Source organism: Macrotis lagotis, chromosome 1 (genome assembly GCF_037893015.1).
Source record: "Macrotis lagotis isolate mMagLag1 chromosome 1, bilby.v1.9.chrom.fasta, whole genome shotgun sequence".
In the NCBI taxonomy this organism is placed as follows: domain Eukaryota; kingdom Metazoa; phylum Chordata; class Mammalia; order Peramelemorphia; family Peramelidae; genus Macrotis; species Macrotis lagotis.
The window spans coordinates 236,736,759-236,759,939 of NC_133658.1; the positions used below are offsets into that span (position 1 = coordinate 236,736,759).

At 36.7% G+C, this 23,181-nt stretch overlaps 1 protein-coding gene and 1 long non-coding RNA gene across 2 annotated transcripts in view; one reads left to right on the forward strand and one right to left on the reverse strand.

Moving 5' to 3' along the window:
• Positions 1–23,181, forward strand: part of ALK (ALK receptor tyrosine kinase) — a 1,220,046-nt gene that overhangs the window by 530,516 nt on the left and 666,349 nt on the right. The window lies entirely within an intron of this gene.
• Positions 10,914–23,181, reverse strand: part of LOC141504649 (uncharacterized) — a 144,464-nt gene continuing 132,196 nt past the window's right edge. The window contains exon 3 of the long non-coding RNA XR_012473443.1: positions 10,914–11,019. This is a non-coding gene — a long non-coding RNA (uncharacterized LOC141504649). The remainder of the gene's footprint in view (positions 11,020–23,181) is intronic.

Below are 23,181 nucleotides of genomic sequence, written 5' to 3' on the forward strand. Positions count from 1 at the left end.
GTTCATATCCAAGATGAGTAGAAAAGGGATGAAATGGATATTTTTAATGATTTATGGCTGTTTTTTTACATAATTGTTATTTTCTGACTACCCCTGGCATATCATCAATAAAATGTTCCCTTGTGCTGTTAGGCAAAAGAAATCAACACACTGGCCTATCTGATAATGTATGCCTCATTCAACATGCTGAGAGAGAGAGAGAGAGAGAGAGAGAGAGAGAGAGAGAGAGAGAGAGAGAATCTTCAAAGTCATGATTGACTTCCATATTGAACAGAATTCTGAAACCTTAACAATACTTCCTCCACCATCATCACCATCACCACCCACTTATATGACAATGAGTATTCTAATGGAACTTTTTTTTTTATTGATGAGCCATGAGCTACAGACTGGACTTTAAGCCTTCTAATGAGGCTGATGTTGTGAAGTAAATGAATTCATTTTGATGCATTTGTGTGGCCTTCCTCTCTCCTCTTCTTTTCTAGGTACCACCTCTGTTGATATCACATTTTACTGCTACTTTAATAAATTTCCATCTAGTCTAGCCTATGACCAATATAGGCAATCCTGGGTTCTAGAAAGTTGTAGCAAAAGCCAATAGCTCCCTTTTACCTTAATTAGGGGAGAGAGTCAGGCAATGTTGTCATTACAGAAGGAGGAGGGAGAACTGCAAATATACGCAGCCATTTTGGCCCATGATGCACACTGAACTACCGGCATCACAATTTTTTCCCAAATAACTACCAGTCACCGTGAGGCGACTAGCAGACTCATTCTCTGTAATTATACCCAATTTTCCAATTGAATTATCACATGATTTAATTCCTCTGCCTGCATCTGGAGAGCATCAGCATGGTGCAGCTGTTGCAGCTTTGAGGGCTAATTGTTACTAAGCATGTTAAAAGTAGCCCTATTGCAATGTATGGGAGAATGGCGTCAAGGGAGGTGGGGTCGGGTGGGGCAAAGGGAGGAAGCAAGAGATCAGGGAACAGACAACTCAACTCTTCTTGTTTTCTGTTTGGGTGAATCATCACCAAAGAAGCCTGAGGGGGTTGGGAACATTTCGACCCTGTTAACATGGAGACCTTGACAGATATGGTTACCATCACTGTATTGAAGGGGTAAGTAAAAAAGACATATCCAGAGACTAGAATTAACTGAGGCCCGCAAGGCTCAATTTGGTCTGGCTCAGAGACTGATGACAAATAAGGTTACACTGAGTATTTATGATTGGAAACTGAAGGCTCTTTTAAGGATCAGGAGGGTGATATATCATGGAAAAGTATTGGGCACCAACATGTATATGTTATTAGAAGATATCCAGGCCTCTCTCTCATCATCTAATTTTCATTCCAATGTTTGCATTATAGATAATTCCCTTTCCCCAATACCCTTTTCCATATATACACGCACAGTGAATTATATTCACAGTTTAAATTCTCCTGTGTCCACTGGTAGTTGGCACTAACAAGGTACAATTGATAGAGCATTGGGTCTGGAGTCAAGAAGACAGAAGTTCAAATTCAACCTCAGGCACTTGCAATTTGTGCGACCCTAGACAAGTCACTTAATATATCTAATTGCCTTAGTTTTCTTAATATAAAAGGGGAATCATAAGAGTGCCTATGTCCCTAGAAAGATTAAATTGAATAATAAAATAGATGATTAATAAATGCTTTTCCTTCCTTCTTTGTGAATTGTCCAGCACCAAAGAAATATGATATAGTTCCTATTGTTAAATGGAGGCAATATAGTGGATTGGAAAGAGCACAGGTCTGGAGTCAAAAGGATTCAAGTCCTAACTCTTTGTTGTCAATCAAGTCACTTTACCACTTTACTGTCTTTTGTTTCCTTATTTGCAAAATTAAGGGAGATAGACTTGCTCTCTCTAAGTAATTTCTAAGGCCTCTTCTATCTCTGAAGGGCTAAGTGACTTTAAGTCTTGTTGGGGAGACATGCTAAACTCAAAATACATCACTGGAACAATGCAAGACTATATAATAAAATGCTTAGTTGAATACTCTGTGTCAAAAATGTATGGGACAGATAGTAAGTTATCAGGCTCATCAGAAAAGGAAAGAAGGGACAATGCAGAGATGTAGACACCTATATTTCTCTACCAACTAGAGAGAGAGGGAGCTTCTGACTCAGACTAATTATTTAGATTCTCTCACCTTACCTAATCTTAGGTAACAAGAAAATGGGGTTCAGGATCTATGGATAGTGCGACATAAGCCATCAAGCTGACCAGACACTCACAAATAAGTTTTGCCTTACTAGCTTTACTAATATTACAAAGTTCTTGAGGTGGCTAGGTTGTGCAGTTGATAGAGCACCAACCCTGGAGTCAGGAGGACCTGAGTTCAAATCTTGCCTCAGACACTTAATAATTGTCTAGCTGTGTGACCTTGGGCAAGTCACTTAACCCCTTTGCCTTGCAAAAAAAATTAAAAATTAATAGTACAAAGTTCTAAGGATTATCAACTATATAATCTCTAATACTCCTTACCCTACACCTGCCCAAGCAATCTCATTCTGTCCCTAAAAGAGAATACTTCCTTTTGTTAGCCTCCTTTCTCATGTATTTTCAAGTTCTCTTACTGGCCCCTTCCCTACTGCCTACAAACTTGCCTATGTCTTCCCCAGTCTGAAAAAAAACCCTTATTTGATCTTTCCATCCCCACCAATTATCATCCCATATCTCATCTGCCCTTTGTGGCTAAATTCAAAAGGACCTTCAGCAATTAGGACCTCCAGTTTCTCTCCTTTCAGTCTCTTTAACTCCTTATAACCAAGTTTTTAGCCTTATTCTACTGAAAGTGATCTCACTAAAGTTATTAATGATTACTTAATTGCCAAATCCTCTGGCCTTTGTTCAATATTCATTCTCCTTGACCTCTCTGAAAACTTTGACACTGTTAATCACTCTCTCCTTTGATATTTTCTTTTTTTTTAGATTTTTAAGGCACCATTCTCTCCTGATTCTCTTTCTACCTATCTGATTGATTTCTTTTACTGTTTTTTCCAGTTCATTCCCTCTAACTGTAGGTGCCCCATAGAGTCCTATCCTGGCTCCTCTCCTCTCCCCTCCTCTCCCCTCCTCTCCTCTCCTCTCCTCTCCTCTCCTCTCCTCTCCTCTCCTCTCCTCTCCTCTCCTCTCCTCTCCTCTCCTCTCCTCTCCTCTTCTCTCTCTACCTCTTCATCTAGTTATCTCATTAGCCATCTTGGAGTTAGTTATATCAATGCTGGTGATTCTCAAGTCTACCTAGCCTGCTCTTATATATCTGCTAATCTCTGCCTTTCAGATATTTTGAATGGGATGTCCAATTTACATCTTAAACTCAACCTATCCAAAACTGAAATCATTATCTTTCTCCCTCAACTTTAAGTCCCTCCTAGTTTCTCTACTAATATAAAGAGAAACACTTTCACCCCAGTCCCTCAAGCTCACAATCTTGGTGTCATCCTCAGCTCATCACTATCTCTTATACCCTATCTATTGCCATGACTTGTCAATTTAACCTTTGGAAAATCTCTTGAATAAGAGATTTTCACACCATTCTGGTGTGACCTTCATCACTTCATACTTGGACTACTGCAAAAGCCAGCTAGTGAGTTGGTCTGCTGCAGATCTCTGCCCCCAATCCATCTTCCATTTAGCCATTAAAGATTTTCCTACAGCATAAATCTGACTATATCACCACATATCCCTACTCAATAAATTCTACTGGATTCCTATCATCTCCAGGATCAAATACAAAATCCTTTGATGTTCAAAGTTCTTTATAACCTAGATCCTTCCAATCTTCCTAGTCTTCTGAAACTTTATTTCCTGCCCTTTAACATGTGATCCAATTCATAATGCTTCATCTCTGCTCCAGCCATTTTCTCTGGCCATTCCCCATCCCTAGAACACTCTTCTTCCTCATCTTTACCTCTCTGGCTTCCCTCAAGTCCCAGTTAAGATTCGACCTTCTATAGGAAGCCTTTTCCCAACCTCTCTTAATTTTAGTACCTTCTTTCTTTTTTTTATTTTCCTCTTTTTCTGTATATCTTGTTTACATCTATTTACTTGTTGTCTTGCCCATTGAGCTTAGCCAGGGACTGTCTTTTGCCTTTTTTATCCCTAGTACTTAGCACAATACCTAATACATAGTAGATATTTAAAAATTATGGATTAATTGATACTCTAATGGATCTTTGATTGTTTTCAATATAGATACTCCCTATAGTGTTGTATATTGCATCTAATCTTTGTCAACCTGTTTTTTTCAGCTCTTGTTCATATTTTCCTAAAGATTTGCCAGTTTTTTTGATATCGTATTAACTTTGAGAGTAGGGATTATTTATGTTTTTGAAAACTCAAATCCTGACATGTAGAAGGAGACCAATAAATTCTTATTGAATTAAATTTTTGTTGAAGTGAATGGAATGGCCATCAATGAAGACCATGAACCATGTAGCATTTATCCCATTCTCTTACATATGACCAATATTTTTCCCAGTCATACATTTCTTTAATGAATTTCTTTAATACTACTTCCTCTTCATAACTCCTTGATTTTGTCCATGATTTTCTTCCCTATTGCTCTTGGCATAGTTTCCAACTTTAATTCTTTGGAAAATATCATTATTCTCATTTCTATAAAACCATTGGAAGAATTTTTGTGAGCCCATGAAACAAAGCATTGTTTTTTGTCTTACAATTATTGGACCCTAGAGTCAAGCTCATCTTCCTGAGTTCAAATCTGACTCCAGACACTCTTTGGTGACCATGGGAAAATTACTTAGTCCCATTTACCTCAATTTCCTCAACTGTAAAATGAATTTGAAAAAGAAATAGCAAACCACTTCAGTGATTTGCCAAGAAGACTCCAAGTAGGGTCAGGAAAAGTCAAGCATCACATAAAGTAACTGAACAAATACATACATAAATACACACACACAGACATATATATATATATATATATATATATGGATATATGGATTTTTATATGTTTATACTTATATTTGCTTTGGTGAGCTGTTTTAAAAGTAATTTTAATAAAACATTGATCTCATTGCCTATTAGATTATAAACTTCATAGACCTAATAACTATATTATGTCTAAAATCTTATATCTCCCTTGACACCTGGTGGTGGTTTGGTCCGTTAGAAGCACCTTTAATTATTAAATTGAATTAAATTGATATGTGTGTGTGTGAATGTGATTGAAGAGAAAAATCTGTCTTTTAGTTTCTTTCAAATGAACCAATACATTCTAGAATAGGCAATCAAATCCTATAGAGTCATTAGGTTATTTCATAAAAGTTCATTAATCCAAAGGCACACAAAATATCATCATTTATTTCTTCAGACAGTGAGTACTAATCATACATACTCATGCAGACTATGTAAGGAATTTGTGGCTATTTTACTTTAAAACTTTAGGGACCAATATTCTATATTAAAGGGAAAGCAAAAACTTCCTTGCCTTCTCATATTACCCTGGATACAACTAAGAACCTAAATATTTAGATTATTTGGGGGTAAAGGTAAAAGAAATTGTCTTCAAGTCTCTGAATCTCCTTAAGCCTTGGCTTTAAAAATAAATGGTGGTCTTAGAGAGCCTTGACACCATCTTCCCCCCCTCCATTCTGAACCAATTAATCTCCTGATAAATGTACTCTTGTCTAATGGATATGTATGGCATCAATGACCCACAAGGAATTGAACAAAGAATAAACCTCCATTTAGCTAAGGTCCAAGTGAACTCAGTTAAAAGGAATTCTTCTGAACTCTCCTTAAACAATAGCTAATAATCATAGCTGACATTTATATGGTTTTCACCAATTAAAAAGCACCTTATACATATTACCTCATTTGAGCCTCATATTGCGCTACACGGTAAATGCAGTATTATTCTGATTTTACAAATGAGAAGACTAAGGTTCAACTTAATTGACTTGTACAAGGTAAGATAAGTGGATGACCAGGAATCAAATCCATACCTTCTAGTTCCAAATCTAGTAGATTTTTATTTTATCTTAATGCTCCTTTTTTTGAAAGTATGAGAATTAGAATTAATTCATTGAAATTGTTTTCCCTATAGTCCTGTATTTTTAGTGATAGAGGAAATGAGGGCTCAGTTTACAGTAAGAAGGCCTGACCTATGTGTCCTTGAACAAGTCCTTTGCTTTCCTTAAGCCTCAGTTTCCTAATCTGTAAAATGATAGGAACTATATGACCTTTTAAATTCCCCCTCCAGACTTAACTTCAAAATCTAGGATGAACAAAGAAGGGTAAGATTGTTGTGTCTATTTATACCAATAGGTGAAGAAGTGCCACTGCTTGATTTCTCTCTCTCTCTCTCTCTCTCTCTCTCTCTCTCTCTCTCTCTCTCTCTTTCTCTACTACAAATCACACATGATATTTTCCCCTTCAGAATCCTGAATTTACAAAGATAAATTTACACTCCTGTAGAGAAACTTGAACTAAATTATTAGCCTGTCATCATCATTTATAGTTAGAAGAAACTTCAGAGGCCATCTAATCCAGCCCCCCTCACTTTGCATATGAGTACACTGAAGCCCAGAGAAGTAAGTAACTTATCCCAGGTCACATATGGAATCTGGAGTAAAGTTTGAGTTCAAACTAAGGTCTTCTAACTCCTAACAGAACATTCCACTTAAATCCTCAGTTTATTAGACCCTATGACTATAGGTTATGTCCACAACCATTACTCTGGCCTTGAGAATAAGGTAGTCACCTGCTTTCATTGAGAGCTGTTGTCCAAATAAAATCACATATGGCTAAAAAAAAACACTCTATTCCATGTTAATTACCAGAAGAGTTTTCTCTTCCATACTATAAATATTGATTTTTGTTTTTAAAAATCTAAGCAAATCATTTAATGTCACTTTCCATTTGGATACATACATATCAGATCAGAATAGTATTGCCTCAGGAATTACCAAGACTAGGAAAACATAAGGCAAGCAGCAAGCATTTGTTAATTTTGTTTATTATAAATAAATATTATATTGTTATAAATAATAAAAAAGCTAGTGTTTATTATTACTCTGTACCAGGATTGTGCTAAGTACTGTGGATATTTGTATATGCAAAAAAACCAGAACAGCCCCTGACCTCAAAAAGCTTATATTCTAATGTAAAAAGATAGCATTCATGCACACATGCATGTATATGTGTGTGTGTGTGGTCATACATAGAAAAATAATCCATACTTTTGGATTTTATACTTATGGAGTGAGTAAGCCAACAATTGAAGGTACTGGAACCAACCTACTGATTTTAGAGATAAATATACCCCAGTTGTTCACATGAACTATTTTTGCCCAACCTATGGTAGAGTATTCCAAGCTTGTATTGCTCTGAGTATCTACAATTGGATACACTATAATTTGTCTCAAACTTAATAATGTTATTTTAGTCTTCTTTGATAACAAAGGACAAGAACCACCAACATATACATATATGTGCACATGTTCATCTATAATATGCAATATATATGTCCAAACATATGCATATGTGTAGATACTTCAGATGCAAATGTCTATAAGGAAGTATGAATTCAGTATGAATAATTGAGCTGGATTACAAATAAGGATAGAAATCCTGGGCACTTCCTTAAAGAAGAGCATGATGGTGAAATCTCAGGAATAAGAAGCAAAGCTTTTAGGGGTATGAAGGGTCATCTGGATATTCACCAAATGCAGCAATTGAGGTTAGCTTCATTGCCAGCATGGCCTAGATTGATTGTTTTGTATAAGTGACATAAGATGCAGGTGAAGACAGATGGCACAAAGAGATATGAGGAACTGGTGACTGAGGTTGACAAAGTAGTCCTGATTGTTCCCTGGTTTTCCTTAGTGTTATATTGGTGACCAGGTCTTCCTTATAGACATTTGCATCTGAAGTATTTAAATAATATTCTTTTCAGTTCTGGAACTGAAGACATATATAGGCATACAATCTAGCCCCTAGAGTGGAATTCTTGGTCCCTGGATCCAATATACCCTCATCTTGGTCATTTATAACTCTATAACCATTAAAGTCACCATGAATTTCTATAAAACTCTAATCCTGGACTGCCTAACCTGTTGTGAGTTACCTGTATTTTTCAATTAACAAGCATGTTTTTTTTTCTTTCCTTTCCACCTCCTTTATACCTCACCCACTTCCTCTTCCCTAGAAAAAAAGAAAAATAATACCCCTTTAGCAAATATTCATACTCAAGTGAAACAAGGTCCTAGATCAGTTCTGTCAAACTGGATGTTTCATATTGCTTTTTAAAAAAATTCCTTCTGTCATTTCTTTTCTCATGATTGGTCATTAAATCAATTATTCTTCAGTCTTTTAAGAATTTTGCCATTATACTTATAGATTGTTCTACTTCTGCTCACTTCACTCTGCTTTAGTTCACAGTCTTTCTGAGTCCTTCTGGAATCATTTCTTTCATCATTTCTCATGGCAGAATAGTATTTCATTAAATTCCTATACCATCATTTGTTGATCTATTCCCTAATGGATGGTTATCTTCTTAATTTCTGATTCTTTGTCATCACAAAAAGTGCTGCTATAAACAATTTTAAACATATGGTTCCCTATCTTCATTCTTTCATTTGTTTATAGTTTAAGCCTAATAGGGCTAGGTAACTGTGGCAAAAGTATTATTTTGTGATAGTCTTCTGTCATGTATCAGTTCTTCCTAGGATGATGCTGGGTTCCCTACTGATATTTACATTCTATAATTAGGATTAAGACCTTGTCTTGGACAGATAAATTCAATGCAAAGCTTTATCGAGAGCATTGGGGTGGGGGCAGCTAGATGGTGAAGTGGATAGAACACCAACCCTAGAGTCAGGAGAACCTGAATTCAAATTTGACCTCAGACATTTAATACTTACTTAGCTGTATATAAGTGCAAGGCACTTAACCCCATTGCCTTGCAAAAACAAACACACCAAAAAAAGCAATGGGAAAGGGGGAGGTAGAAGAGAATGGAAAAGGGGACCCAATATATAATTCAGGCACATCCACTATCATAGAATATGACTCATGTAAGGACAGTGCTGAATTGGGGAGCACAAAAAATAAGTTCACTCAAAAAGAAGGGAATACTCCAAAGTTCCCTTTCAAGAATGAGATTTGTGGACTCTGATTTTGGATGCACCCTCTGGAGTCAAGGTAATATATTATTTGGGGGGGGGGTTGTTAATAGGGAGAAAAAAAAGCTTGTGGTGGAAAAATTATTATTTGGGGGCACAGGTATACTAATCCTCAAAAAATGTTTTTGTCACGTTTTTCCATGTGTATGATCTAAAAATTTACAGACTCCCTGAAGAGGGGACAGTTATGGTGATCCCAAGATCCCTCCTAATCTTATAACAAACAGAGAATAATACTAACTTGGGGTTGGGAGAGAAGTTATGGTTTTGATTAGTTTCTAGAATGGCTGAATCAATTCACAGCTTCCCCAATAATGTATTAATGCACCTTTTGCTCCACTTATGTCCTATTCCTGCTTCATTGAAAAATGGAAGATTCATTAAAAGACCCTGGACTTATATAAGTTTGTCTTTAAAGCTTGGGAGATTGAAAAGAGAAGAAATAATTTTCAACTTGAAAGAAGAAGGGCATGCCTTCAGAAGATGGATCTGGGAAGTATGGGGAATGCAATGTTTTCTCCCAAGGATAATTATGAAAAAACATTAAATACTTTACAGATATGAGTTTATTTTGTCTTCACAATAAACCAAAGATGACTGGACCTCAGAGAGACTTAGTGATTTACCTAATTAACAGTTATCAAATGAGGCAGAATCTGAACTTTCTTAATATCAAGGTGGCTCCAGGATGTTGGTTTCTTTCTTTGGGGATTTTGCCACACTTTTACTAATCCTATTAAACTTATATCAATCATGACCTTGAAGTGAATGATTAAAATTTTTCCAACAAATCTAGAAATAGCAATATAAATTGGTATTAAAGGTTGACCCAAAACAACAACAATGATAATAATAATAATAATTAGTGTATAATAAAGCACTTCAATGCAAATTATTGTCTCATTTTATCCTCACAACTCTCAGAAGTACATTTTATATATACGAAAACTGAGGTTAAGTGACTTGTTTAAGGTCGGTGTCTGAGGTAGGATTTGGACTTGCATCTTCCAGTCTCCAAGTCCAACATTCTATCCATTGCACTGTATAGCTACTCATGAGAATTAGCATATATTTCTTTTTAATCTTATACAAGTGAAAGATAGACTGGGTACCATAGACAGTCACTTCCCATCAAGGTCCTGAGCATTTGGCACACTCAATCTGTTATATTCATAGTATTCAGAAAGTTAGTGTCTTTGTGAAACCGGTGGAAGAGACTGAGACAGTAACTGATTGAAGGGTGATGAATGAACCCAAAGTATCTACAGTCATTTGTATCCAACTCAATGCCTTGAGAATTGTAAGGCCAGAAGAATTATAGATCAGCCATCAATGAATTGGATCTCTTATATAATAGATCATAGACTGTGAGAGCTGGAAGAGACTGTGGAATTTAAAGAATCTCTTCCTCTCATTTTATAGGCAAAGACATTGAGGCCAAGAAATGAAGTGAGTTATTCACAGTCACACAGACACTTAGTACCATAGCCAGAGCTAGGATCGAAGATTCTTCACATCTGGTTCAGTATTCTTATTGCCACACTACACATTTATGAGAAAGGGAGAGAGAGAGATGAAGGAATGGGAGAAGGGAAAGAAGAAAGAAGGGAGGGAGAAAAGAAGGAAGGAAGGAATGTTGAAAAGAACCTCAGACATCACTTCATTCCATGTCTTTATTTCTTCAGATAAGGAAACTGAGGCCTAGAGAGAAAAATATCTTGCTGTTGTTTACTCACCTAGTAAATGGCAAAGGTGAGACAAAAATAGGGGTTTTCAAATCCTCAGTTCACTTTGTTTCCATCATGTTGTTCTGCTTCAGTGCAGCTTAAAGGTACTAGTTTCTAAAGACTGGAAAAACAAAGAGAATGATAAAGATACTACTAATAATTTTCTCTTCATAGTGAAACATGTAGGCAGTGTTGGACAGTAGATAGAGTGTTAAACTTGGAGTTAGGAAGAACTACCTTCAGATCCTTCCTCTTACACTTTTGTACTAGCTGTGTGACCATTGGCAGGCCATTTAGCTCCCCTCACTCACTTGTTAAATAGAGAGAATCATAGCTGTAACAATCTTTCACAGGCTTGTATGCCTCAAATGAGAAAAGCTGTTGTAGGCTTTGTAAAGTGCTATATAGTTCCTCTTATAACAACATTAGGTGTATACACAGTGTAATATAGGGAAATAGAAGCCTGGTTTGGGAATTAGGGCGATCTCTGGATTTAGGTCTAGTCTATGACACATACTGGTGGTTTGAACCTGAACAAGTCACTTAACTTCTCATTGCTGCTGGAAACTTTCCAAGGTTAAAACTTCTAAATGAATTGCTGATCCACACTGAGGGAGAGTTCTATTTTCACCAAGGAGTTCTTCAAACCAAGCAATAAGTTAAATTTTTTTTTTAGAAAAGAAACCAAAAAATACTTCCCAGTAAAGTGGTAGACTTTAGAGACAATTAGCTAGGTGTTCATCATATTAGCTTTAAGGAGGTAATAGGACATCCAAATTGACATACTCTAAAGACAGGAAGTGATCTGGGATAAATAAAGTACAGGGTGAATGAAACAAATTTCCATTTATTTACATAAGATCACAGATTTTGAGTAAGAGGGAACATTTGCTAAGAGCTAGTTTCAATTTCTCATTTTTATAGATTAGGTGTTTAATTCCCAGAGATTAAGAAATGCCCAAGGTCAAATTAGTAAGAGGCAGAAGAGCCAGGATTTGAACTTAGGTCCTCTGACCATAGAGTCAATATCATCACTACATCAAATGGTAGCATCAGTAGTAATTGTATAGTATAGATATAATAATAGTACATAATATATAATAATATAACAGATAGAATTCTAGACAGGAAATTGGGAATGCCAAAGAGGACAAGTCCTCTGGAAAGGGAAAGTTCAAGACTAAATCTTTAGAGAAGCCCATAATGAGGGATGGGGCTAAGGGAGCATGAGAAAGGGTCAGTCAAAAAAATTGAAAGAGCAATTACGTAAAAGGAAAATTTAAGATGCCCCTCAGAGTGAATTTATGCAAACCTGGACTTGAAGTCAGCCTCTGATTGTCTTCTATTTATATTTTTAAGAAATATGCAAGACTTGAGTGCTTTGCTCTTCATTTGTCTCTGAACTAATGCATGAGCCAGCACAATTGAGGTTTTGATTTACCTTTGCTGAGCAGGCTGATTTTTGAGGGAGCCTTATTTAATGCCGCAAGAGAGGCACTGTGTCCTTGCTAATAGATGCCCTAGCTGTAGAGGATTCTGGGCTGTCACTGACTATCTACAGGTCACTTGAGGAAGTTTGGATGGCCTATCAAATATATCTCCCAATTCATTAAAGTGCCTTGAATAAAGACTTAAGATTCAAGTCAAAGAATCTGAGTTTGAATTTTGACCATTCAACTTACCTTGACCTTAGGGAAAACTATTTAACTATTTAACTCATCCAGTCTATAACTGCCTCATCTGTCAAATGTTAAACAAACATGGACCTTTTTTCCCTCATATATAAAATGAAGAAATTGGACTAGATGATCTATGAGGTTCTCTCTAGTACATAATCCTTCTGTTGATCTTTCTCTCAAAATTCATAGAACTATAATTAAATTTAACTTAATTCAACAAACATCTTTTGAGTACTTACAATGGACAGAACACTGTACAAGGACCTAGAGTAAATAGGAATTTAGATAAAAGATGCTACCTGATTTCAGGAAATTTACAGTAGAGTAGGTAGATGATACAAATAAAATATATTCATCTATAGCTATAAGGCAGCTAAGTGACATAGTGGAGAGAGTACCAGGCCTGGAGTTAGGAAGACTTAACTTCCTGAGTTCAAATCTAGCCTAGGACACTATCTTTGTGACTCTACGCAAGTCACTTAACCCAGTTTGCCTCAATTTCCTCATATGTAAAATGAACTGGAAAAGGAAATGGAAAACTATTTCAGTATCTTTTCCAAGAAAATCCCAAATGGGGTCATGAGGAATCAGACATGACTGAAATGACCAAACATCAACATTTAAGTATAATAACTCATATAAGATTATATGATAAGAGTAGTAGAGAAATGGGTCAAATAAAGTGCTTTATGATATCTAGATGAGAAAGTCATTATTAACTAAGAGTGATGTTTTATGGAAGAAGTGACCTTTGAATGACTATAGAGATAAAAGATCCATTGTACTCTGTCCTTTTCAGATGACATATTGCACTCAGTTTTGGCTGCCATAGTTTAAAAAAGAAAAATATTAAATTGGAGAGGATCTAAGAAAAGACATCTGGCATGGGGGAAAAGCCTTGAGTCTTTATCATGTGATAATTAGTTGAAGGAATTGGACATGTTTAGTTTAGAGAAAACTCAAGGAGACAAGGTAGTTGTCTTCAAGTATGTGAAGGACCTTTACATACAGAAGTGATTAGATTTGTTGTTTATCCCCAGAGGGCACATGTTGGAGTAATGGGTGGGAATTTCTGAGAGGCAAATGTAGAGGAGATGTCAAGAAAAACTGTCTAGCTATTAGATATGTCCTAAAGTTGAATGAATTCCCTCCAGTATATTTCCTTCCTTTGGAGGTCTTTAAACAAAGACTGGACAAGCACTAGCTGGATATGTCATCATAGAGATTTTGGGAAACTTTGCATTGGATTAGACCAGTGAAGTCCCTTCTAACTAGCTGACTGTAATTCTGTGAGTCACACAGAATTAGATTTAAAAGAGTGGATTTAAAAGAAGATTGAGTTCTGTGAAGAAAAATGCTATCAATATGCAAATAATGATCCTGATATAATAAATATTGAAACAGTATTTATTTTGTTGTCTTTGGGGACATTCCCTTAGAGACAGTAGAGAATTCATCTCTAAATGTCTTTTATCTTTTTTAAAACCAAATGCATCAGTCTATGGAAGAATGGTAAATACTAATAATTTTTGAAGTTTCACCATGAGGATAAGAAAGAAAGAAAAAGGGGGAGGAGGGAGCCCTAAGGATAGAGGAAGAAATGATGATTAAAACAATTTTGTTATTCAAACACATTGGTATTATTACCAAGAAGAATGGCCTCATTATAATTGAACAATAAAGGTTCTGGGAATGAATTTGCCTCATTATCCGTGTCTGGTTCAGGGCTCTGACTTTCCCAGGGGCAATTTCATTCTATAGGAATGATTCACCCTCTACAATTCATTGGTGCCAGGTTGGTTGATCAGGTTTCTGGGTCTAAGTCTTCATTTCTATCCAGCATCTAATAAACTGTTCTCCCAGGGTACTCCTTCAAGTCAGTGTTCATGTAATGATTGAGTCATCCTAGTGCTTCTTTTGACCTAACAAATTTTAAGGATAAACTAAAAGTTACTGAATCTTCAATTATGCCCTTCTTTTTCTTCTAAAATGCTTTTGATTTTCAGGTTCATTTCCTGATTCTGTGATTTTCTACTCTCTAGGGTCAGTCCTTCTTCCTCATGTCCTCCAAAACCCAGATGTAAAATCAAATGACTAATACTTTAAAAGATATGCAATCTTAGGTCCTTTGAGATGCTACCCATTTTAAGCCCTGCTGTGCTTAGATTACTGCCCATCATAAAGATCTCGAGTAATCTCTTCTTCCTCATATTTCACATAATTTTTTCTCTCTTGTATATGTATCATGTTTATTTTATATTATAGTTATTAATGTTTATCTCACCCTTGTGGCAGGCTCAGCTTTTATCACAGTATTTAGCATCTAGATCTGCATATAATAGGTGCTTAATAAATGCTAATAATATATCATCCCTGGAATGATTTCTGAAATTATCTTATCCAACTTCTTCCTTCCATAGGTGAGGAACTGACTTCAAATCAATCCATTATTGTTTGCATCATGACTTGTTAAATTTTAATAAGAAGGCAGCCAAACTAAGTGGGACATTATAGCTCAATCTCATGACTATGTTGTGTTGTGGAGATATCATGGCCAGACCAATTATGGTCTAATAGCATGAGCGTGCTAGAGCTAGCTCTAACCAGTTTTCAAGAACAGATGTTAAAATTTTTAGTGAGAATTTACAGGTCAGAAATTGCTATGTATCATATTTTACTTTATTGTTTTGTTGATTATCTAGATTTAATAAGTGTTCATTAGATTTGGAAACGAAGACATTACTAGACTGGAGGTGGGTGATTATTTGATGTTAATAATAATAAAAACATTAATAACTGATATTTATGTAGTACTTTGTTTACCAAGTGTTTTACATTCATTATCTCTTATGAATCACATAATATCCCTGCCCAATAATATTCCAAGGTGTGTGACAACATGTTAAAATGTAGAGATCAATGGATTTAGGGTGACAGGTGCCATGATAAAAGAACTATTGTGAAGTTAGAAGACCTGGATTCAAATACCTGTTTTGTTCTCTATGGTCTGTATGATCTTTTCTGGACCTCAGTTTCTTCACACATAAAATGATTTGCTTGGATTTAGATGGCCTTGGAAGTCAACCCTAGATCTATGATCATAGGGCTTAGTATTGAATCTTGGCTATATTACTTAATTCTAATATCATCGAGGGCAAGTGCCTCTTTCCCCTGTTATCAAAGGGATAAGTTTGAACTAGATTGGAGGCAGTTAGATGATAAAGTGGATAGAACACCAAGCCTGGAATCAAGAGACCTGAGTTCAAATCCAACCTCAGACACTTACCAACTACATGACCCTGAGAAAGACATTTAACACTGTACTCTATAGTTCCTTCCTCTGTAAAATGAACTGGAGAAGGAAATGGCAAACCTCTCTAGTATCTTTGCCATGAAGACACCAAATGAGGTCTTGAAGACTTGGACATGACTGAACAACAAATTAGACTAGATTATCTCTAAACGCCCCTTTCAACTTTTCTTTCTATGATCCTCGTATTTCTTATGGCTTTTTGAAATATCTCTTAACCTGTAATATAATGTACACTGAGTTTCTTATCTTCTTCCAAATATGTCTTATCAGTTCCAAAAGTTCCTTTCTTAATGCAATGGTAGCTGATAGCCAAAGAAGGGAGTTAAAATGAGTAGCATAGCAGCTACTAAAGCATCATATAGCAGTAAATGCTCATTTAACATGGAAAAAGGAGAAGTTTAGCAAAAGATGCTCTCCAGTGAAGTCATTGTGATGATTACCTGACCCCTAAACCTGCTGAACAGTGCTGACTTTTTGGACTCTAAGACATGACTCTTCTCCAGTGATAGAGCAACTCTCTACCTAAATTCTAGAAGGGAATCACTAAGCTGTATCAGCTCATATTGAAATTTTTCAGAAAATCTTATTTTCATAGAATCTCAGAGTCCAAGAACCACCTCAAATACTTACTAATATGTGATGTTAGGCAAGTAATTTAACAGTTCTGAGTCTATTTGTTCACTGATCAAATGGGGTTAATAATGCTGATACCATCTCCTTTACATATGTGTTGAGAAGAAACTCTTTGTAAACCTTAAAGTACACTACCAATTTGAGTTATTAGTAATAATAATAATAATAGCCAACTGCCATTCATTGAAAACTCAGCTTCAAATCAATTTAAGAAGCATAATAGATCAATAGGAGGGTGGAGCCAAGATGGTGACAGGAGAAGAGCTTCTCCTAGGTGTTATCTCCATAATATTTCAAAAATCTTAAAATAATGACTAAATTTTCAAAAGACAGAACCCACAGAAAGATCCAGTGAGGCAATTCTCCAGACCAAGGTAACCTGGAAAATAGTGGAAAGACTCTACTCCACAGGGTTAGAGGGGCTGCCCGCCAGAATGAAGGAACTTCAGCCTCTGGGAGGCAGCCCCAGGGTGCCTGGGAGCCAAAGCTCATGTCAGTGGGGGCAATTTCTTGACCTATACCTGGGGAAGCACTGGAAACAAATTGGAGGACCAGAGAAACCCAGATCCACAGGGCGGTTGCAGCAGTCAGCTCCGTCAGCTCAACAGCAGTGGCCATGGCAGCCCAGATCCAGGAAACAGCAAGCAGGAGCCCCTGGGCAACTGAGCCTGGAATGCCCACCAAAGGTAGGTTAGTGGAGAGAGACTTCCAATGCCTGTCCTCTGTACCTGGAACTGGACTCTGGGGCTCTGACCACATTCAGATCCTGATCACAGTCTAGTCTCCCCATAGAACAGCGCCCCCACCTCAGCCCTATGGCAGAGGGGGCACTTGTGGTCATTCACAGACCAGGAGGGAAGTCAAAGATTCACACACTGAGATCTTTGTGGGGGGTGTCCCAAATAATACTCAAAAGCTCAGGAAGGACCCCAAAACCAGGCACAGGCTGGTGAAATGAGTGAACAGAGAAAAAAGAGGAACACCATTGAGAAATACATTATCTATGATCCCAAGAAGGATCAAAATTCTCAATCTGAAGATGAGGAAGTACAATCTCCTGCATCTAAAGACTCCAAGAAAAACAGAAATTGGACTCAGGTGATAATAGGGCTCAAAAAAGGTTTTGAAAAAACAAGTGAGATAGAAGAAAAATTGGGGAAAGAAATGAGAGAGATGCAGGAAAAATATGAAAAAGAAGTCAGCAGCTTAGTCAAGGAGATCCAAAAAAAATGCTGAAGAAAATAACATGTTAAAAACCAGGTTAGATCAAATGGATAAAACAGTTCAAAAAGTTATTGAGGAGAAGAATACTTTAAAAAGCAGAATTGGTCAGATAGAAAAGGAAATAAGAAAGCTCTCTGAGGAAAAGATACCCTTCAGATGTATAAAGGAGCTAAAAGAAGCTGATGACTTTATGAGAAGTCAAGACACAAAACTTCAACACCAAAAGAATGAAAAATGAGAAGAAAATGTGAAATATCTCATTGAAAAAACCAACTGATCTGGAAAACAAATACAGGAAAGATAATTTAAAAATTATTGGGATATCTGAAAGTCATGATCAGGAAAAGAGCCTTGACCTCATTTTTAAAGAATTCCTACAGGAAAATTGCCCAGATATCCTAGAAGCAGAGGGCAAAATAGAAATTGAGAGAATTCACCAATCTCCCCCAGAAAGAGATCCCCCAAAAAAAGCAACCCCCAGGAATATTATAGCCAAGTTCCAGAACTCCCATGTCAAAGAGAAAATATTACAACCAGCCAGCAGGACACAATTCAAATATCATGGAGCAGCATTCCGGATTACACAGGACTTAGCAGCAACTACATTAAGGGCTCTAGGGCTTGGAATATAATATTCCAGAAAGCAAAAGAGCTTGGAATGCAACTGAGAATCAACTACCCAGCAAAACTGAACATCCTCTTCCAGGGGAAAAGATGGACTTTTGATGAACCAGGGAAATTTCAATTGTTCCTGTTGAAAGGACTAGAGCTGAACATAAAGTTTGACCTTAAATAAAGGACTCAGGTGAAGCATAGAGAGCAGAGGAGAAGGGTAAAATGGAATTTAATAATGATGAACTGCATGTATTCCTGCATGGAAAAATGATACTGATAATATTCATAGAAACCTTCTCATTTAATAGAGCAAGTAGAAAGAGCTTATATAGATGAAGCATGGGAGAGAACTGAATTTGAAGATATGGCTAAAAGGGAAATGTACTGGGAGTAAGAGAAAGGAGAGGTAGAATAGGCTAAGACATTTCGTATAGTAAGATTTTTTACTGAAATGAGCTATTGCAATGATTTGGAAGAGGAGAAGGCAAGGAGGAATGAGTGAACCTTCGCTCTCATCAGAGGTGGCTTAGAGAAGAAATAGCATATACACTCAATGGGATATAGACATCTAGAGTAAAAAGTAGCAAAGGGAGATAGGGTGAAGGGGGGATGTGGGTGATGGAGGAGAGGGTGGACCATGGGGGAGAGTAGTCAGATATAACACATTTTCTTTCTTTCTTCTTGCAAGGGGTTGGGATTGGGTGGCTTGTCCAGGACCATGGGGCCTGGTGGTTGCTGGGCTTTAGGGGTGGTATGTGGATTCAGAGCCTCTTGGCCCCAGGGCTGGTAATCAGTCTGCTGCACCACTCAGCTACCCTACAGCACATTTTAGAAAAGGGTCAGAGTGAAAGGAGAGAGAAAATATAGTATATGGTAGTGGGGCAGAAAAGGATGGAGGGAGTTGCAATCAGCAACGGCAAGGGTGGAAAAATATGGAAGTAGCTTTTGTGATGGACTTATCATAAAGAACATGATCTACCCTAGACAGAGCTGGTGGTATTGGAACACAGACTGAAGTACATTTTTTTCTCTTTCCTTTACTTTATTTCTCTTGAGGGTCTATTTTGGGTGGGGAGGGGGTATTATGTTTACTCTTAAATGAGAACATTTTAGTAATGTATAAAAAAATCATTTGCCTAAAAATTAATTAATTAATTAAATAAAAAGATAAAATATATTGTTCTTTAGCAAAAAAAAAAGACCAATAAACAGTTTTTAAACACCTATTGGGAGCCCTATCCTTTATTAGGCACTGAAGTTACAAGGGCACAATGAAAACAGTACCTCTGTATACTTAGATTCTATTGAAGGACTAAACATATATTGTGTACCTACTATGTCCTTAGATTTATTATAGTTACAGAGAGAAGGCAAATTTGAATAAGATAAAGATCTTACATTTTGTTAGGAGCAAAAATGTTCATTTGTAAGTATGATACAATGTATAATAGTATAATATAATAAAAAGAATGTAATATATAGCATTTTAAAACTATAAAATATATTTGGCTCGATAAGGATTTGTAGTTCCCCAATAGTCCAATGTCGCGGGAGGTAACTTTCCTCCTTTAATTTGTTATAGAAACCCAGTACTACTACACACCAGATACCTTAGAGGAAGATGGAACTATTATAGGAAATTGAAGAAGGCAGAAATTTGCTTTCATCTTATGGAGGAGAGGACCTTTGAAGAAAGTCCAAATGAGGAAAACATTTGAAGTATTAGATTTAAAATAAAAAATCTATGTAATGGAATGATCTTTTTTTGGAACCACTTCTATGTTTGAGCCCATTCTCTCCAGGAAGAAAGGGAAAGAGTGTGTTTCTAGTTTCAAAGTTTTACTTTTGGTCTTTGCTATACCTTCCCAGTAATTAAACCATTGCATAAGCTAAGTGATGTTAATTGGTTATTTCAAAAATGAAGAGATGCTAACTGATCTACTGATATTGGAGGGATAAAAAGCAATCTTATTAGAGGAAACACTTTAATTTCTTGTGGTTATTCCTAAAGTCTTGAGAATAGAAGTAAAGACCATTCTCTCAGGACTGCTAGCATGCCTTGGCAAAGCATTCCACAGAGCCTGTTTTACACTAGTAACACTAACTTGTGGTCACTGACACCTTCCTGTTACCAGTAGAACATAAACTCCTTGAAAGTAGGGACTTTAATTTTTGTCTTTTTCTTCACAGTAACTGAATGGTACATAAAGCCAGTGGTGCTTAATAAATGCTTATTGAATCAATGACAATTCAAGATTCTATCAGACCTACATGGATACATTGTCACCATTTTAGAATTACCTTCTAGTAAATCTTTCTGAATAACAGCATGGTTACTTAAGCATTTCATTTCTGTGGAGGCATGAGGACTCTCAATGGAAGGGGAATGAGAGGAATTGTATACCATCATGTGCAAAATGTGGTGCTTCATGAGCATGCTAAGATCTCATTAATCATGTCTATCTCACTAACTTCTCTTGGATTAGATATATGAGGGAGTTAAATGCCCATAGATAGTGCATCAACAAACACAGCACTTAAATGAATATTCAGATGCCTAAGTGGGGAGATTTTTTTGTCTCAGAGTCACATGGGAACTAGTCTCTAAAATTATGATGGAAGTCAATGGGAAAATGCAATTTAATATACACATATTAGCTTTACACATAGCTATTTTTTTAGAATACAAGTAATCCTCAAGGCAAGTTCAAGCAGAATGACTCTGCTGATTCTTCCTCTGAAGAATTCCTTATCTGATCCTTCTTGATTTCATAGTGAAAAAGCAGTACTATTTCTTCAACTCATTCAGGACTTGCTGCTCTAATATATTGCTTTCTCATTCTTTTCCTTTCTCAGCACTTCCTTTGAATATCTGTCCTTTCTGATGTAGCCTTCTCACCTTACCACTCTCCAAATTCACTCTTGGGAATTCAGCAAACTTTTCTTTAAAAAAAAGCCACAGGTTCCCTTCTTCCTTAAATGGTAATGAATAAATTACTTCATGGGGTTTGACAGAAAGATGAATCTCTTAACACTTATTATGCAGCCTGTGAGTTCTGCAGTCAAGATTACAGTTCAATTCATATTTGATTCTTTGATACTGAAGTATTCATTATTCCACCTCCACCCCTCTTGCTAAGGTCCTGGGACACCTTTGTCTCTTGTCACAAATGAGGGGTGACTCATAGTTTCTCATTTCTTTCTCCCACTCCCATTAGAGTCTAAAGAATTGGGAAGATGCTGTGTAACAAAATAAGGGTTGGGCTAACTTGATTGAGTGCTCCTAAATTTCCCCCACTGATGCACAGAGCTCACACAACATAATACAGCAATTACCCTTACTTGCCAAATCAGGGAATGGATATGTCATATAATGATATATAACAATGATGGGGAGAGGGGTAGGAGGGTGTGGATGTGATAGGGTTTTACAGACTATGGAATGAATCCTTATAAGGACCCCCAAAGAGGATACTGGCTTTATCTTCATTGAATGAATGAATGACTAAAAGAATAGTTATTAAGTGCTATGTGCCAAACACTCTAAATGTTAGAGATACTTTGAGAAAAAGTGAAATATTGTTCTCAAGGAGATACTATTTTATTGAGGAAGAGACAACACAAAACAGCTTCAGGGAGGTAGACATATACAAAACTTCTAAGGGTGCAGCAGAGGGGTAAATGGCCAGGGCCAGGGATTCCTTGGGTCATATAACTAGGTTAGTTAATAACACTGGAAAAGCAAAGTAAATAGAAAACCCAGGAAGACCCTGTGCAGATCTTCCCACCCTCTAATTGCCCAGGATCTGAAGATTTCTGTTCTTCTTATTGGATAGGGTGTACAAGTGAGACAGGTATGAAAAATGAGAGGAACAGGATTGGTAGGAGAGAAAACATGAGACATATACACACAATCTGGAAGCTTTCATAAAGTCCATTTTGGCCTTCTAAAGATCCTATGACCAGTGAATACTTATCAGCTAAGGTTGACTTCAGAGGTATTAAGCATTATTAGGAGGACAATACTAGTGATTATCAGGCACAGGTACCTTCTCTTCTGTCAGAACACTATAGGCACTGCACAGGTGATTGGGAGGAGCATCTGGCTTGCCTGGATGCTTGACAAGTTGAGCCTCTTGGCTAAGTAGGAAACATGAAGTTCTAATTTGGTGGGGGGGGGGTTCCAATGCTATCCTACCTCACACCTGCATACCCTGCTGAGTAAAGCAGTTTAAAGTCTGTTTCTTGCTATAGGGCCTGTTTATGGCCAATATAAAATTGAATAAGTTCTAGCAATTGTAATACCAGAATATTTTGCCTTTTGAAATATGTATTCTCCCTCTACCCTGCAACCAAATTCTATCCATATTTTTCACAGCCAGCTAAGACCTGGGCTCCTCTTGGGACCTACCCTGATGGTCTAGGACACATGATCTCTCCTTCCCTTGAGTTCAAATAGCTTGAACTATCTATTATATTTAATTCATTTCTTTTTTTTCTTTTCTTCATTTTTCAATTAAGAAATAGTTTTCTCTTCCCCTCTTCATTAAAAAGGAAAAAGCTGTAACAAAATGTACATACTCAAGCAAAACAAGTTCGCATATTATTCATGTGCAAAAATGTAAGTCTTGTTCTTAATCCCAAATCCATCACCTCTGTCAAAAATGCATAACATAGATCACAGATGTCCTTTGGAATCATGCTTATTTACTACAGTCACCCTACTTCAAAGTTTGCCTTTGCAATGATTTTGTTATTGTGTACATTATTCTGTTTCTGCTCTCTTCATTTTGCATTGGTTCTTGCAAGTCTTTCTAAG